We start from the raw sequence: 16,846 nt of genomic DNA, 5'->3' as shown, positions 1-16,846 counted from the left end.
GGATAGATGCCACCACTTGTCCACTTGATCATATTAAATACACTAAAATATGATAATAGCCCCACCTTGTCTGTAACGGAATATGGCTATAACATTGACTATTGCGGAATTAAAGTAACAATAGTGAGCATTTCCTTAAGAGAACTCTTAAAGAGCATAAGGAGAGCACTTGATTAAAGGTAGCAAAATGAACATTATACCTAGTTAGCTTGGCATGAACAATACCTGTAAGAGGGAGAGAGAGAGAGAGAGAGAGAGAGAGAGAGAGAGAGAGAGATTTGTTTCGCAATACGGCAAGCCATGAAGCTTACCCACAAGGCATATGCATTGAGGGCAAGCTCTATGGCTTTTGTATTGCCAACAACTTGCCATTGTGTAGTTTTTATGTCCGCAAGCGGTTTTCAAGCCCTAAAATAGCTAAGCAGCCCTAAAAACAACACAATGGCAAGCTGTTTGGCAATACACCAAGCCATAGAGTTTTCCCACAATGCATATATATTGTGTGCAAGCTCTATGGTTTCCCCTATTGCCAAAAGGCTAGCCATTGTGCTGTCTATATGTCTGCGAGCAATTTTCAAGCTTTAAAATTGCCTTGCGGTCCTAAAAACACCACAATGGAGATCCGTTTGGCAAAACGGAAAGACATAGCGCTTGCCCACAATGCATATGCATTGTGAACAAGCTCTATGATTTGCCGTGTTGCCAACACTTGGACATTGTGTTGTCTATATGTTTGCGAACGATTTTTAAGCGCTACAATTATCTCGTGTCCCTAAAAACAACACAATGGCAATCCGTTTGGAAATACTGCAAGCCATAAAGCTTTGGCACAAGGCATATGAATTGTGGGCAAGCTCTATGGCTTTCCATTTTTTCAAACAGATCTCCATTGTGTTCCCTATATTTCTGCGAGCGATTTTCAGGCCATAAAATCGCTTCGCAACCCTAAAAAGGACACAATGGTGAGCCATTTGCCAAATTGGCAAGCCATAGAGCTTGATGACATCGCATATGCATTGTGGGCAAGGTGTATGGCTTGTCGTTTTGCTAAACACTTCACCATTGTGTTGTTTTTATGTTGAGTTAGGTTAGGTTAGGTTTAGGTTAGAGCTAGTGACAAATTAATAGTGGAAAAAATGCAATCGGACTTCAAAAGTGTACACAAACTTCAAGAACCTTAATATATATTCATTGGCCAATAAAGACAATATTATTACCCTATGGTCCTAATCTTTGTGCACCTCTAAACCGAGGTGTGCGAGGATCGGGCCTGGCTAGAGAATGTGAGGTTGTTAGAGCTAGCAGCAAATAGTTTTAAAAACACAATCAGAATTCAAAAGTGCACATAGACTTCAAGAACTTTAATATATAGTCATTGATCAATAAAGACGAGATTATTACCCTGTGGTCCTAATCTCCGTGCACCTCTAGACCGAGGTGAGCGGGGATTGGGCCTAGCTAGTGAATGTGAGGTTGTCATGTATTGTAATGTACTTAGTAGTGTGTAGTTATAACAACTAGAGTGTTTTAATTATTTGTTGCATCATTGGCAGATAAAGTATGGATGATACGATGGCGTGTCCTTGTGCGCATTGCAAGCATCGAATCTTTCAAAAACAAAAAATCTGCGACCAATACATATGCAATCAAGATCTCTTTTTGATAGAGTAACTACAAGACCTCCGTTATTGATCTCTTGGTCTAGAGATTAAAGGTCAAATTCCGCAAGTAGATATTGATCCAACTTCATCCTAGAGAAGATGATTTTCAAACGAGCAGCCATCGACTGAGTCCTCCCAACTAATACCTGATGCCACATTTCAAGAAGTATAGAAGGAGCAGATGTTGGATGCGTTCTTTGAGATGGATTCCAACATAGAAGGCAACAACATTGAACGTAGCACAGTGGGCCAACCTCAGCCATCCTATTTATATCGATGGCATGATAGCAACGATGAAGAGGGCGAGATGATGCAAAGTTTTGCACGCATGTCGCTCTACACTGGTGCAAAAATCTCAGTTCTTTGTACCACGTTGACAATGCTTATACGGTTGGTCTGAAGCCTCAGTCAAAGAGCTTTTCAGGTAAACACATTATATCCTAAGCACGATAAAGTGCAAATTACAGTTCATATAAAGTGATCAAAGGGCTGACTTGTTCATGTAACAACAGGTTGCTCAATGAGCAAATGTTTCCAAAAGGGAATCACATGCCCCCTACCCGTCCAGCCGCTAAAAAGCTTCTTACTAATTTGGGCTTGGATTATCAAAAAATACATGCATGTCCTAATGATTGTATACTTTTTCGCAATGAGTATGCAAACTTGAAACAGCGTCCCAATTGTGGATCAAACAGGTACAGGGAGGACAAACAAGGAAAATTTATCGCTGCAAAGGTCCTTCGACATTTTCCTATCATCCCAAGAATAAAGAGCATGTTCAGGTGGAAGTTCATAGCCACTTTGATGACATGGCACTCAAATACTAGATCGACAGATGATGTGATGCGGGTACCTGCTGACTCTTGTGTATGGAAGCACATAGAATAAAGTTGGCCTACATGTAAGAAATGAGCCTCGATGTATCTGCTTTGGTTTGGTAATGGATGGAGTAAACCCACGGCGGATGAGAATACAGAGACTAGCACGCTTGAATACTTTGGCTACATCCAAGACATCTTGAAGATTAGCTTTAGAAAGTTTGATATGTTTATCTTTGATGTCAAGTGGTTCAAAGTGATTACCAGCGGCCCTAATGCAACTGTGCGTAAAGACAAGAGTGGATTGATTCAAGTGAACTCTAGGCGGGTGTTGACAGATGCACGGTATACATTCTACTTCTGAAGCATTGTGAACAAGTTGTGTTCATACACGATCCACTATGGATACAAAATGATGAGAATGATATGTCTAAACCTTGCTGGCTCTATGCTGTTCAAGTTGCTCCATGTAGCAAGAAAGTGTGTGAAGGATTGGACGTTGAGGTCGAAGAGGTGATTCATGAACAAAGTGCCGGACCGACTCCAACCGAATCCAACTTTAAGTTTATATTTTGAGGTGGATGTCAGCAATAAGCAACTGCCTGAACCTAGAGATGAGGTGTCAAACACTGAAGCTAATGCGGAGAGCGACGAAGAAGTAGAGTTCGATGACAAAGATGCAGAACTACAGACTGAGATAGACATCTTTGGTGCATCAGATCTCATAGAGGATCACACGAGAATGATCCTAGTAAGGTGTATAAGAGCAGGGATGGGGCTATTGTGGCAGATAGGGTTGGAAAGGCCATACGACAGAGGATTCAACAGATCTGTATGATTCAGTTTGGTCACTCTATGATGGAGGTTCGAAATAACCTCGACCTTGAAAGAAAGAATTACATCGTTGAGGCCATTCAGAGAGAGTACATGCCGACAGAGGGGTACGATCCAATCTCGAACTCCTAGATTTTGATCGTGGCAAAGTCCACGATGTCACACCGTCAGTCAAAGGTGAGAGACAGGTACAGTGACGGCATTACCATGCCGGCATGGTTCAACGTAGAGGAGTGGGAGGGGATTTCACAAGACACGCAAGACAATCCTGAGAGATTTCAGCAGCAAAGAGATGCAGCCAGAGCACGTTTGGAATCTGCTAGAGCATCACATCTTGGGACTGGAGGCAATGATACGCTTCGACATGAGTTTGTAATTATTATACATATACTTTAAATTATTGATAATATATATGTTATTTGAAGATTTATCTAATGATTAAACCATAATTTTGCAGGAAGTTGCCGTGAAGCGCATTCTAACACGCCGAGAGGAGAAGTATGGGTACAAGTATGGACTTGTGGCCCTTTTGACCCAGCTGTAGGAGGACGGAGAGGACGTCGATTGGGAGGCATTAACATGAGGGTCTTCTCTGTAAGGTCTCTGACCCCAACCAAAAAGAGCACCCTTGTACCATAAAATGATCATAATGGAAAAAAGTTACTATTTTTAGCAGTTTTCCGAATTCTGTCAGTGCCATGATGTTTAAAATGTCATAAAGCTTCGAATGTGAATTAAAATAATTTTTGTGAAAATTTTCCAAATATAGTAAGTTTCTGGTCACCCGACCCGTCTAGTTTTGACCGTCTCGAAAATCTGCACCAGTACCCCAAATTTGAAAAAAATGCATTTTCGGACCCCGGGGGCTGCTAAATATGGCAAGTACTCGGGCCAGTACGCCTTAGTTAGAGCTTGCTATAGCAATTTTTGGCATCAAAATCCGACTCGTATGACCCGTTTTAGCCTAGAACCAATTTTCCTAAAAATTGTCCGGGGAGGTACCAGGGGCCCGAGGCTGTGTGGAAACAGGTCCCAGGCCACTCCAGACCTGCTTTAGCAGCTAGGGGGCGCCCTCTTGATTTGTGGGAGTCTTGGGGAAGCTGCCAAGCCTGCAACTCAGTGTGAGAGTCAGTTTACTGAGCCAACTGGACACTTGGTGGGCAAGGAACTGGACTTGCCATGCTTAACTGGAGAAGCTCACAGATAGATGCATTTAGCAACCCATATCGATTTTCAGCTTGAGGAGGCCTATTTAAAGACCTGCACTTACACACACACATATATGCTCATACACACAGTGCACACACACACACACCTACACACACTCTGGGAAGGTGCTGTCGGAACACACACCTTTTGAAGGAGAAGCAAGGAGGGAGGTGCTGTCGAATTCTCGCCTCAAGAAGCTCGATTAGATCAGAGAATCAAGAGGATTATCAACCCTTAATCACGGTAACCACGATTTAATTAATGCTTTCTGCAAATCTTTTTCATTACCGCCTAAATTTCTCATCTATTATGCTTATTCCTAGTCGTAATTCTCTATAATTACTCTCTAAATTCTCATTAACCATATTCTATTATGTAATCATCATCCCATAGCTGAATTATCAGCCATTCATCACTCTCAATTAATGATTAGAGAATAATTACCAGAATTTTCTCTCTCTAGGTAGTGATAGCCGTTTTTCGGCTCTCTGTAATTGCCATAGTGAGTTATCTCACCCTATCAAATCACTAAAACATTGTGGTTACCCTCACCCTTTCACTGTATATAGGTGCGTGTGAGTTACTGACTTTTCCCATATCTCCTTACTAATGCCAAGGAGATTCAACTCAAGAGCTCCTTCTCAAGAGGTTGAGCTTGGCTTCTCAAGCTATAGCATAGTGCTCTTTCTTCTCCCCCTCTTTTTGTGCTAGCTACACCCTCCTTTTATAGCAATTTTGAAGGCTAGGGTTACTCCTCTAACCATGGTTGGGTTAGATTTTCAGCAATTTATCTAATTTCTTTTGCTTGGAATTATCAAGAAGTTGGTGGGGAAAGAGAGAGGAGAGAAATGGAGGTGATAGGACTTTTCATAGTGGGTTAGTGTTAGTAGAGTTAGTATTAATTTACAAATGGAATTGGATATTTACAATGGGAGTATCCATGTAGGATACAAATAAGGAAGAAAAACTCTTAAGAGGTGAGAAAAGGTGGATTTCTTACAAGGTTGATGCTCCAAGTGTCTTGAGTAGGGCCAATTTTGACGCTTGTTGACGGTCCACTAGCTTTGACGGTACATTTTTTCTCCACCCTTGACCTTCCTTGAGAGACAAGGTAATTGAAGCTAAGTAATCAACCACCATGATGCTGTCTTTTAAGAGAAGAGGCTGAATTTTGTGGTTTTTTTGATAGATAAGGGTAATTTGGAGGAGGAAAAATGAGACTAGGTGGTCAATTTTGGAATGGAATTGTGTGTGGGAGGTATGAGTTCACCATGGTTTCTCTTATTCTTCAAGGTTGAGGAGAAGGTGAGTAGGGTGCAGAGAGGAGTGGTGAGAGAGGTGGGGATGATGAGTGGAGAAGTGTGTGTGAAAGAGGAAAATGATAAAGTGGAAGAGAGAGTGTGGCTGCATAGCATGGGAAAACTGGGGTCCACTAATAAAATCATAGCTCACAGCTCGTAGCTCAAAAAAATATGAAAAAATTTGAGGCAAAAGTTCAGCCCACGAGCTACAACTTTTGTTTGTATCACCTTTTCAAATTCAAAGAGCAAGTGAACTTTAAAAATTCAGCAAAACCAACAGTTTTTTTCCACTGCACAAGGTCCTTGTGGGGTCCTTCTTTGGATGATTCTTTTGAATACCTCCAAGAGTGAGCCCTCCATAGTGCATGTATGCATGCCACCTACCCTTGACCTTATTTGGTAGGTCTATAATTGAAGATATTGTTGAGATCATGATATAAGTGAATAGTACAACTAAGAAAATCAAATATTGAGGGGTCTAAAAAATATGTACATGTCAAATATAAATAATATAAGTGGAAAAAATATAAAGGGGTAAAAAGAAATCTCTCTCATTATGAGGCTACCATAAAAAGATAAATATTTTTGGTGTTCTAATTTTTTAAAAACAAAATAGATGTAGGAAGGGAAAAATCACAATAGTGAAAAAATATACACATAAATAAAACTAGTTTTTTTGGATTTTTGTTGGGGTGGAGTTACACCAAATATAAGAGAAGCTTACATGAAAATATTTCTATATGGAATAAAGAGTATGAAAAATGGTAAGAAAATTTGTGGTAATGGTGAGGCAATGTACAGAGCATAAATAACACACACCTAGGTAGAAATATTTAAATAAATACCAAAATAATTATGAAAAAATCTTTTATTTAGGCCCTATATACAAAGAAATATTTACATATGCATGGACCATAATATACTTATATTTTTTATTTTTTTTTATTTTTTTGGCTCAACTAGCCCAATGACTAGCTAATTGAGGGTTTTTTATTTCAGTAAGGAGATATGGGAAAAGTCTCCTAACTCACACGCACCTATATACAGTGAAAGGGTGAGGGTAACCACAATGTTTGAGTGATCTGATAGGGTGAGATAACTCACTATGGCAATTACAGAGAACTGAAAAAACGGCTATCATTAGCCCTCCCCCAGGATGATGGTATATTCATGTACCATCATAAAAAATCTTTTCCAAAGAGAGTGCTTCAGAGTCCTTGACAATATCTTCATTGTTTGGCCCCTTGGAATTTTGGTTTGTGTTACACTCATGCTTCATGGAATAATACTTACATGGGATAGTTTCCTTTTGCTCTGGTAGATCCTTTGGTAGAAGGCAACTCAAGTAGGCTTCAAGCGATAGCCGTTTACCTTCCTGGAGTGCTCTTTCCCATTCAAGTCCATAAGTTGATAGTAACTTGAATTGAAAGCCTTCTTGACTATGTATGGCCCCTGCCATCTTGTTTCAAATTTGGCATCAAAACGATTATCGAGTCGATTGTCATACCTTAGCACAAGATCTCCTTCATTGATGCCTTTGTCCTTCAGTTTCTTGTCAAGCTTCTCCTTTGTCTGTGTGGCTTTCCTCTTATAGCACTCGTATGCTGCTTCTCTTTTCCACTCAAGCTCAGCTAAGGTAAGAAGTCGATCCATACATGCTTCTTGATCATCTTGTGCTAATTTGCCATGAAGTCGCATTGTTGGAATGTTTAGTTCAATTGGCTGTAAAGCCTCTTGACCATAGACCAAGTGAAATGGTGTGAACTCCGTGGCTTCCCTATATGTGGTTCGATACGCCCACAAGGCACCATCCAAGAAGTCATCCCACAACTTTGTCTTGTTTTTCACCATCTTTCTAATGATGCCTGCAATGACACCATTAGCTTTTTCTACCAAACCATTTGATTGGGGATAGTAGGGTGTACTGTGACAATGTAGAATGCGAAGTTCTTCACAGACTTCTGTGAGCAATCCCTACCCCTGGACCATTATCAGAAACAATCTCCAAAGGTGTGCCAAATCTACAACAAATGTGAGTGTAGACGAATTTGCTCACTGTCCTCTCATTTACCTTTGCCACACTTTGTGCTTCCACCCACCTAGTCATATAGTCTACAGCCACTAGAATGTAGAGTTTACCATTTTTTGTCCTAGGCAGAGGACCCATAGCATCAATGCCCCACTTTTCAAAGGGTCCATTTGCAAGCACAATTTGCCTTGGACCATAAATCAATCTTCTATTCCCATTTACCTGACAATTGTGACAACTTTTACACCAATGTTGGACATCCACATGCAGACTTGGCCAAACATACCCCGCAAGCAAAATCTTCTTCACAGTTAATTCTTGGGAAAAATGACCACCACATGGCTCTTCATGCAAACCTTTTAGAATGGCTGGAATTTCCGTGATAGTTGGTACTCTTATGCACACTTTATCCTTCCCTCTTTCATAGAAGGAGCCTTCTAGGAAGAGATACATGCTTGCCTTCTTCATGAGTCTCCTCTTCTGAGCTTTTGTGAAGTCTAGTGGAAACTCACCCTCCAAAATGTAGCCAATGATGGGAGCCAATGACTCCAATCCTTGGTACCTCGGTTGCTTCACAACAGCCGCCACCATGATGACCTGCACTTCTTTCTTTACACATGCAACGGCTTGTTGTGCAAGTAAATCAGCATCTTCATTTTGTTTCCTAGGAATATGATATAATTGCACCTCCTCAAATTGATTAAATAGCCTACGGATGGTATGAACTTTGGCCCTTAGTCTTTCATTTTTGCATGCCCAAATGCCTAAAATCTGCTTGACAATGAGAAGTGCATCCCCTTTTACCATGAGACGTTGTATACCATGGCCAATGCATATTTTTAAACCATAAACTAGTGTGTCATATTCTGCTTCATTGTTGCTAGCTGAACTTGGTAGATTGAACTTCTCTTTCATGACCACCTGTCCACTTGGGTTGAGCAACACTAGCCCTCCCCCTGCTTTTCCTGTGGCTCGACGAAAAGCTCCATCAAAGAACAAGGTAAAAGCATTAGGAATAATTTTTGGTGGTGGCAATGGTAGGGTCTTTACTTCAGGCACCTTAATCTCCTTTTCATGCACCCTATAAGTGAGAATCCCTGCCAATTGTGCACGCACACTATCTTCTACCTTGAAAGAGTATTGAAACTCTTGCAACTCCATAATCCACTTTGAGATCCTAGTACTAAGATTCATTTGAGATGACACCCAAGGAAACAAATTCTCTGCGGTGAGGATTACAAAAGGTTTTGGGAGCAAGTAGGATCTAAACTTCCTTATCGCAAACATGAGAGAAAGCATCATGAGTTCTGCCTCCGTGTAGCCTCTCTCTAAAGCATTCATGACCCTACTAGCAAAGTAGATGTGCCACATCCTGGTACTATAGGGATCTTGTTGTAGCAAAACTGCACCAATTGTTTCTTTCCCAGCACTAGAGCTAACAAAGAATGTGTACTCCCAACAAGGAGGCATGAGTGTTGGTAGCTCTGACAAAATGGCTTTAATGTTACAAAAGTACTCTTCAAGCTCATCAGACCATGCAAATTCTACTTGTTGTGTCAACTTTTGCAAAGGGTGAAGTAACTCCGAGGCTAAGTGAATGAAGCGTGACATATACTTCACCTTTTGAATGAATGAGATGACCTCCTTAAGACTCTTGGGTGATGGTAGCTCAATAAGAGCCTTTGCCTTTGAAGGATCCACTTCAATGCCTTTGTAAGAAACTTTATGACCAAGCAAGATTACTTCATCCTCACCTATATGGCACTTGTCGGGGTTGAGTTGACCTGTAATAGGACTAGTCTTTAAAGTTCTTAAAGTCGAAAAAAATGTAGCAGGGCATATCTTTCGTTAGTACGATTTGAAAGATTGTTGAATAGTCTATTAAATAGAGCTTATACGAATGAGTTGAGATATTAAGAGAGAACATATATTTAAAAAAAAAAATAAAAAAATAATACACTAAAGATGGATTTGATAAAGATTAATGAATAACAGATAGTCTGTTTATGAAGAGTAAAATTGAGATTTTTATTAATATCAATGTTTTATATTTATGTGTTTTAGCTTAAAATGCATGGGTAGGCTTAAAATAAGTTGTAAAAGTAGTGGAAACCCAAAAATAGAGGTTTTATGAGTCGCGACCTAAAAGTTGCGTTTTTAGCCAAACAAAGACGTTTTTCGCAATTCTGTCCACGTTGCCTTGTAGACCAGACCTATTCCCGTCGTTTTGAGTACCTGGATCGCTCTGTTCTGAGTTTGTTTGTAAAAGTTATGATGAAAACAAACAGAAGGCAGCAGCAGTGTAATGTACACAGGGACACATAGACCTACAACATCATACAGTTCTCCCTGCTATCAACCAAGAAGTGGATTGTTTCTTCATGGTAGAGTATGGCAATTGAGATTATGAAGGTATATAATTATGTTTTTTTTACTTTGATTATCATGTTGAATTGGTTGCACGAGTATGTTCTTTTGGCTATTTTGTAGGCGATGCAGAAATCAATGTCTGAAACAGGATCTGTGTAAAGTGTCATGATAGAAATCTAACCTTTACGGATCGCTTAGCGATCACGTTCTTATATTATTCTCGCAGGTATACTTGGTACGAAAATCGTGCAGGCTTTTCGAGGAAAAGAAGGATAAAAGCACGACAGGTGGTGCGTTGGGGATCATTCACCGATCTCTTCTTCTGCGAGTGCGAGTGCGAGTGCGAGTGAGAGTGAGAGTGAGAGTGAGAGTGCGAGTGCGAGTGCGAGTGCGAGTGAGACGCTGCATGCAAGCGAACTGAAGCTCGGGGGTGGTCGGGAGGTTCGAGCTCCGTACAACGGAGTGCGCCCATATATTTTTCTCCTCTGTTGTATCAAATCTCTACAAAGATTCATCAATACAAAGATCTCTTTCTCTATCTTTTGCTATCGATCTCTATTATTCGGTTCCCGTGACAATTGGTATCAGAGCAAGCGGTTGATTCTGGACATGGAAGGATACGAGAGGAGGATGAAGGAGCAAGAAGACCTGATTCGGCGACTATGAGAAGATCTGAAGATTGCAAATCGGGAGTGTGTTGAGGCTCTACGGTGCAAAGCAGCACGAGAGCTTGATATCTATGTAGACCTTGATGGCCAACATGAAGGTGAAAACCATGCTAATCCACCTGGAAACAATAATCATCGTGGTGGCACTGGGGTACCGCCAAAAGAAACGATGACGATATGGGAGAAGCGACAACCAAATCATTCTTAACGAAGGCTAAGCTTAAAGAGTTTGATGGCATAAGAAAGATATGCGAAGATTTAGAAGCGTGGATTGAAGAACTCAAAGATTGGGATTATACTTTCAATATCGAGAACACGACCACGAGACTTTCGAATGCTCGAGCAAGGTGACCGATAAGACAATACGTACCAAGATGGCTCAATTGGAGACTTTTGGCGATGCGTACGATAAAGGTAAGTCATCTACCCCTTCTTTGTGATGTTTTATGTCTTTGATACATCCTTTGAAAGCTTCTGTGAGATCGAATTTATGCATAGAAGTTGAGATTAAAATTTGAATTTCTTAATTGATTTGGATAGTATTCATTGCTTCTTATCGTCTAAATTGATTGAGAAATTAAACTTGAAATTAAATCGAGAAGTTAAAAGACTTGTGGACTTAACTAGTGGTAATAATAGTTTCACGAAAGAGTTAGTAGAAAATTTGTTTTTTTTTTCTGTGAAGAGTCAAAATCATAAAGGTGATTTCTATAACATAAACATTGATATGCATGATGTTATCATTGGTATCAATTAGATCATTGAAAATCATGTTTTGATTGATTGTTAAGAAAGAAAAATATATCTTTAATCATTTGATGATGATAAGTCACACTCTTTGTGGAAAGAAAGAGATTCTAAATCTAGTTTTGGCAATGGAATTGATAAGGTGACTTAGATAAGAGTGTGAAACGTTGCTTGTGTTTGCTTGTGTGAGACGTTGCTTGTGTTTGCTAATGAGATTAAAGAAGAATCTGGGGATAAACATAAAGAGACAAATCGAGAATTTATAGAGGATCTCTTACATGAAGTTAAGGATGTGTTCCGGACGATCTTCCTGGTATACCTCCGCCTAGAGCGGTAGACCATGCCATAGATCTATATCCAGGAGCGACACCTTATTCCAGATCTCCATACAGGTTCAATATTGATGAGCTTAAAGAGCTCAAGATACAACTTGATGATCTTTTGAAAAAGGGTTTTATTAAACCTAGTGTATCTCCTTGGGGTAGTCCTGTGTTATTCCAAAAGAAAAAGGATGGTACATATAGGTTATGCATCGACTATAGGGGATTAAACAAAAAGACCATTAAGAACAAATATCCTCTTTCTCACATAGATGAATTGATTAGTCATTTGAGTGGTGCCACAATATTTTCAAAGGTTGATCTTCGTTCTGGCTACCATTAAATCCGCATTAAGGTCGAGGACATTCCAAAGATTTCTTTTCGTACACGTTATGAACATTATGAATTTAGAGTTCTTGCTTTTGGTTTGACTAATGCACCAACAACTTTCATGTGCTTAATGAATAATATTTTTCACCCGTATCTTGATGACTTCATTCTGGTATTCTTGGATAATATTTTTGTGTATTCTACGAATAAAGAAGATAATGCATTGCACTTAAAGAAAACATTTGAGGTTTTGCGTGAACATAAATTGTATGCCAAAGCAAGTAAGTATTCTTTTGCAAAGGATCAGATTGTGTATTTGGGAAGAGTGATTTCTAAAGAGGGGATTCACATTGATCTGGATAAAGTTAAGACTATGTTAGTAAGAGATGTAAGAAGCTTTATGGGTCTAGCACAATATGAGAGAGCACACATTAAAGATTTCTCTAAGATAGCAAGTCTTTTGACCGAATTGACCAAGAAAGACAAGGGTTTTGTGTGGACTTCTAGCTGTGAGACTGCTTTTGAGACCTTGAAGGCTAAAATAGCGGAAAATTATGTTTAAAAGTTCCTGAGATGGGCAAACCATTTGTTGTGTCCTGTGACTCTAGTGGTTAACAATTAGGTTGTGTTTTGACACAAGAAGGAAGAGTGGTTGCATATGAGTTTAGGAAATTAAGACGACATAAATTGAACCATGCAACACATGATCTAGAATTACTTGTTGTTGTTCATGCATTGAAGCATTGGCGTCATCTCTTGCTTGGTGTAAAATTTGAATTACGTACTGATCATCAAAACTTGAAGTATATTTTCACTCAGCCATTGTTAAATAACAGACAAAGAAGATGGATTGAATTGCTGGCTGAGTATGACTTTGATTTGAAGTATTTGTGTGAAAAAGAAAATAAAGTTGCAGATGCATTGAGTCGTACGTCCATGGGTAATTTGTTGACTGTTGTGCGATCCAATTTGATTGATGATATGCATGCTGAAGTTGAAAATGATTCTTTTTATATGCCTATTTTGAAATTCTTGCGTGAGAATATTGGTGAGAGGTATGAGAACAGATATCACTTGTATAAGGAAAATCTGTATTATTATGACCGCTTGTGTATTCCTACAAATTCTGCTTTCAAGAGTCAAATTTTGCATGAGTGTCATAATTCAACTTTTTCTGGTCATCCTGGATTGAATAAGGCACATGAAAAGATTAAAAGTTCATTCTTTTTCCGCGTATGAAATTGGATGTTAAGAATTATGTGCGTGAATCCTTTCAATGTCAACAAGTTAAGATTGAACATAAGAGGATACTTGGTGATCTTCAACCCTTAGACATTCCTTTACAGAAGTGGGAGTGTATATCCATGGACTTTATCATTAGACTTCCTACTACTCGTGGAGGGTATGATTCGATCTTTCTGGTGGTAGATAGACTCAAAACACAAGCTCACTTCTTTCCTGTAAAAATAACTTATACTGCATTGACCATTGTATACTTGTTTATGAAAGAGATATTTCGTTTGCATGGCATGCCCAAGAGCATAGTGTCTAACAGAGATTCTAAGTTCACTTCTCATTTCTGGAGAGCGACTTTTGACTCTATAGGTACCCAGTTACGCATGTCTACTGCTTTTCATCCTCAAAAAAAGATGGGGAAACGGAGAGAGTGAATCGTATTCTAGAAGATATGTTACAAATGTATGTCAATGAAAACCAATCTAATTGGAATGAATATCTGCCTTTGGTGGTTGAATTTGCATATAACAGTTCATATCATTCATCTATTAGGATGACTCCGTTTGAGACAATGTATGGCTATAACTATCCTACACCTATTCATTTTCTTAATTCGAGGAATAAGGTAGAACTGTCACGTGAGATGCTTGAGAAAATGGATAGCGAGTTGGCCAAAATCAGGGGGAATATTAGAGAATCTCAAAAGAGACATAAACTGTATTATGACAAGAAACATCGTGTTGTGGAGTATGAAACTGGTGATATGGTTTTTTAAAGGTTATTCCTGAGAAGTCTCGTTTGATTCTTGAAAATGATAGAAGATTGTCTCCACGATTTGTTGGTCCATTTAAAATTTTGAAGCGCATTGGTTCATTAGGTTACAAATTGGAATTGCCTTCTCATGTTAAAGTGCATCATGTATTCTATGTGAGTTTATTGAAAAAGTATGTTCCTAATGTGCATCATGTTTTAGAGGACAACTCTAAGTTGAAAGATGACGGACCATTGACTATAGAACCAGACTTAGTACTAGATAGGCATTTTAAACATCTGAGAAATAGAAACATTGTGGAAGTTTTGGTTAAGTGGCAGAACTATCCAGTAGAGGATGCATCATGGATTGATCTTGGTGTTTTGCAAACAGAATTTTCCTCTCTTTAGACCAACTCTGAGGACAGAGTTAATTTTGATAAGGGGAGAATGTAATAGGACTAGTCTTTAAAGTTCTTAAAGTCGAAAAAAATGTAGCAGGGCATATCTTTCGTTAGTACGATTTGAAAGATTGTTGAATAGTCTATTAAATAGAGCTTATACGAATGAGTTGAGATATTAAGAGAGAACATATATTTTTAAAAAAAATTAAAAAAAAAATACACTAAAGATGGATTTGATAAAGATTAATGAATAACAGATAGTCTGTTTATGAAGAGTAAAATTGAGATTTTTATTAATATCAATGTTTTATATTTATGTGTTTTAGCTTAAAATGCATGGGTAGGCTTAAAATAAGTTGTAAAAGTAGTGGAAACCCAAAAATAGAGGTTTTATGAGTCGCGACCTAAAAGTTGCGTTTTTAGCCAAACAAAGACGTTTTTCGCAATTCTGTCCACGTTGCCTTGTAGACCAGACCTATTCCCGTCGTTTTGAGTACCTGGATCGCTCTGTTCTGAGTTCGTTTGTAAAAGTTATGATGAAAACAAACAGAAGGCAGCAGCAGTGTAATGTACACAGGGACACATAGACCTACAACATCATACAGTTCTCCCTGCTATCAACCAAGAAGTGGATTGTTTCTTCATGGTAGAGTATGGCAATTGAGATTATGAAGGTATATAATTATGTTTTTTTACTTTGATTATCATGTTGAATTGGTTGCACGAGTATGTTCTTTTGGCTATTTTGTAGGCGATGCAGAAATCAATGTCTGAAACAGGATCTGTGTAAAGTGTCATGATAGAAATCTAACCTTTACGGATCGCTTAGCGATCACGTTCTTATATTATTCTCGCAGGTATACTTGGTACGAAAATCGTGCAGGCTTTTCGAGGAAAAGAAGGATAAAAGCACGACAGGTGGTGCATTGGGGATCATTCACCGATCTCTTCTTCTGCGAGTGCGAGTGCGAGTGCGAGTGAGAGTGAGAGTGAGAGTGAGAGTGCGAGTGCGAGTGCGAGTGCGAGTGAGACGCTGCATGCAAGCGAACTGAAGCTCGGGGGTGGTCGGGAGGTTCGAGCTCCGTACAACGGAGTGCGCCCATATATTTTGCTCCTCTGTTGTATCAAATCTCTACAAAGATTCATCAATACAAAGATCTCTTTCTCTATCTTTTGCTATCGATCTCTATTATTCGGTTCCCGTGACATGACCTCCCATGTCGTAGAGCTTCTTTAAACCTTCTTCTACCCTTTGTAGATGCAATGATTTTGAGCTATAAATACAGAAATCATCAATGAACACCCTAATTGACTTTCCAAAGAATGCTTAAAACACCATATTCATGAAACGTTGGAATGTTGCAGGAGCATTTTTCAGACCAAATGGAATGACTCTAAAAGCATAACAACCCCAAGGAGTGATAAAGGTTGTTTTCAATTGATCCTGCAATGCAATCCCTATTTGAAAGTAACCTGAGTAACCATCGCACACAGTGTACTTCTCATGACCAGCTACCTCATTTAGTATCTTATCCTGGAATGGGAGGGGAAAGTGATCTCTTTTTGTTGCCTCATTGAGGGGACGGTAATCCACACACACCCTCCACTTGCCATTTTTCTTAGGAGTGACAACAACAGGAGAGACCCACTCTGAATTCTCCACTGGATAAATGAAACTTGTTGCTAGAAGCTTTCTTACCTCCTTGAGTAGAGCCTTCTCCGTTATAACTCCTAGCCTTCGTAGCTTCTAAGCTTTAGGTGTGGCCTCAGGCTTTAACTCAATCTTGTGTTGAACAACATCTACCCCACGCACGTCGGTGTAGTCTTTAGCAAAAAGCCTAGGAAACTTCCTTAGCACACATTTGAACTCCTCTCTTTCATCCTTTGTAAGTGTTGTTGATAGCATACCTTCATCTTGAACACCTTCTTTCTCTTGAGGACCTACCTCCTCCAAGCCTTGACAAGAGGTCTCTTGATTGCTTGGCTTAAACCTTACCCCCATGACTTCGATGGAAGACTCCTCTTCAGTAATGCTGCCGCTACTTTCTTCTTCTGAAGTGCTATCGGTCCAACCTTCTTCCGTCTCACTTTGAGATGATTCTTCATGGAGCTCCTCTTGGCGTTGCTCCTTCATGTCAAAGACAACCTTCTTATGATTGTCATTCCTGC

The sequence above is a fragment of the Adiantum capillus-veneris genome, chromosome 28 (genome assembly GCF_014529385.1).
Source record: "Adiantum capillus-veneris isolate H3 chromosome 28, ASM1452938v2, whole genome shotgun sequence".
NCBI classification, from domain to species: Eukaryota; Viridiplantae; Streptophyta; class Polypodiopsida; order Polypodiales; family Pteridaceae; genus Adiantum; species Adiantum capillus-veneris.
The sequence above is the reverse complement of the archived record's forward strand: the minus strand, read 5'-3'. Positions refer to the sequence as shown.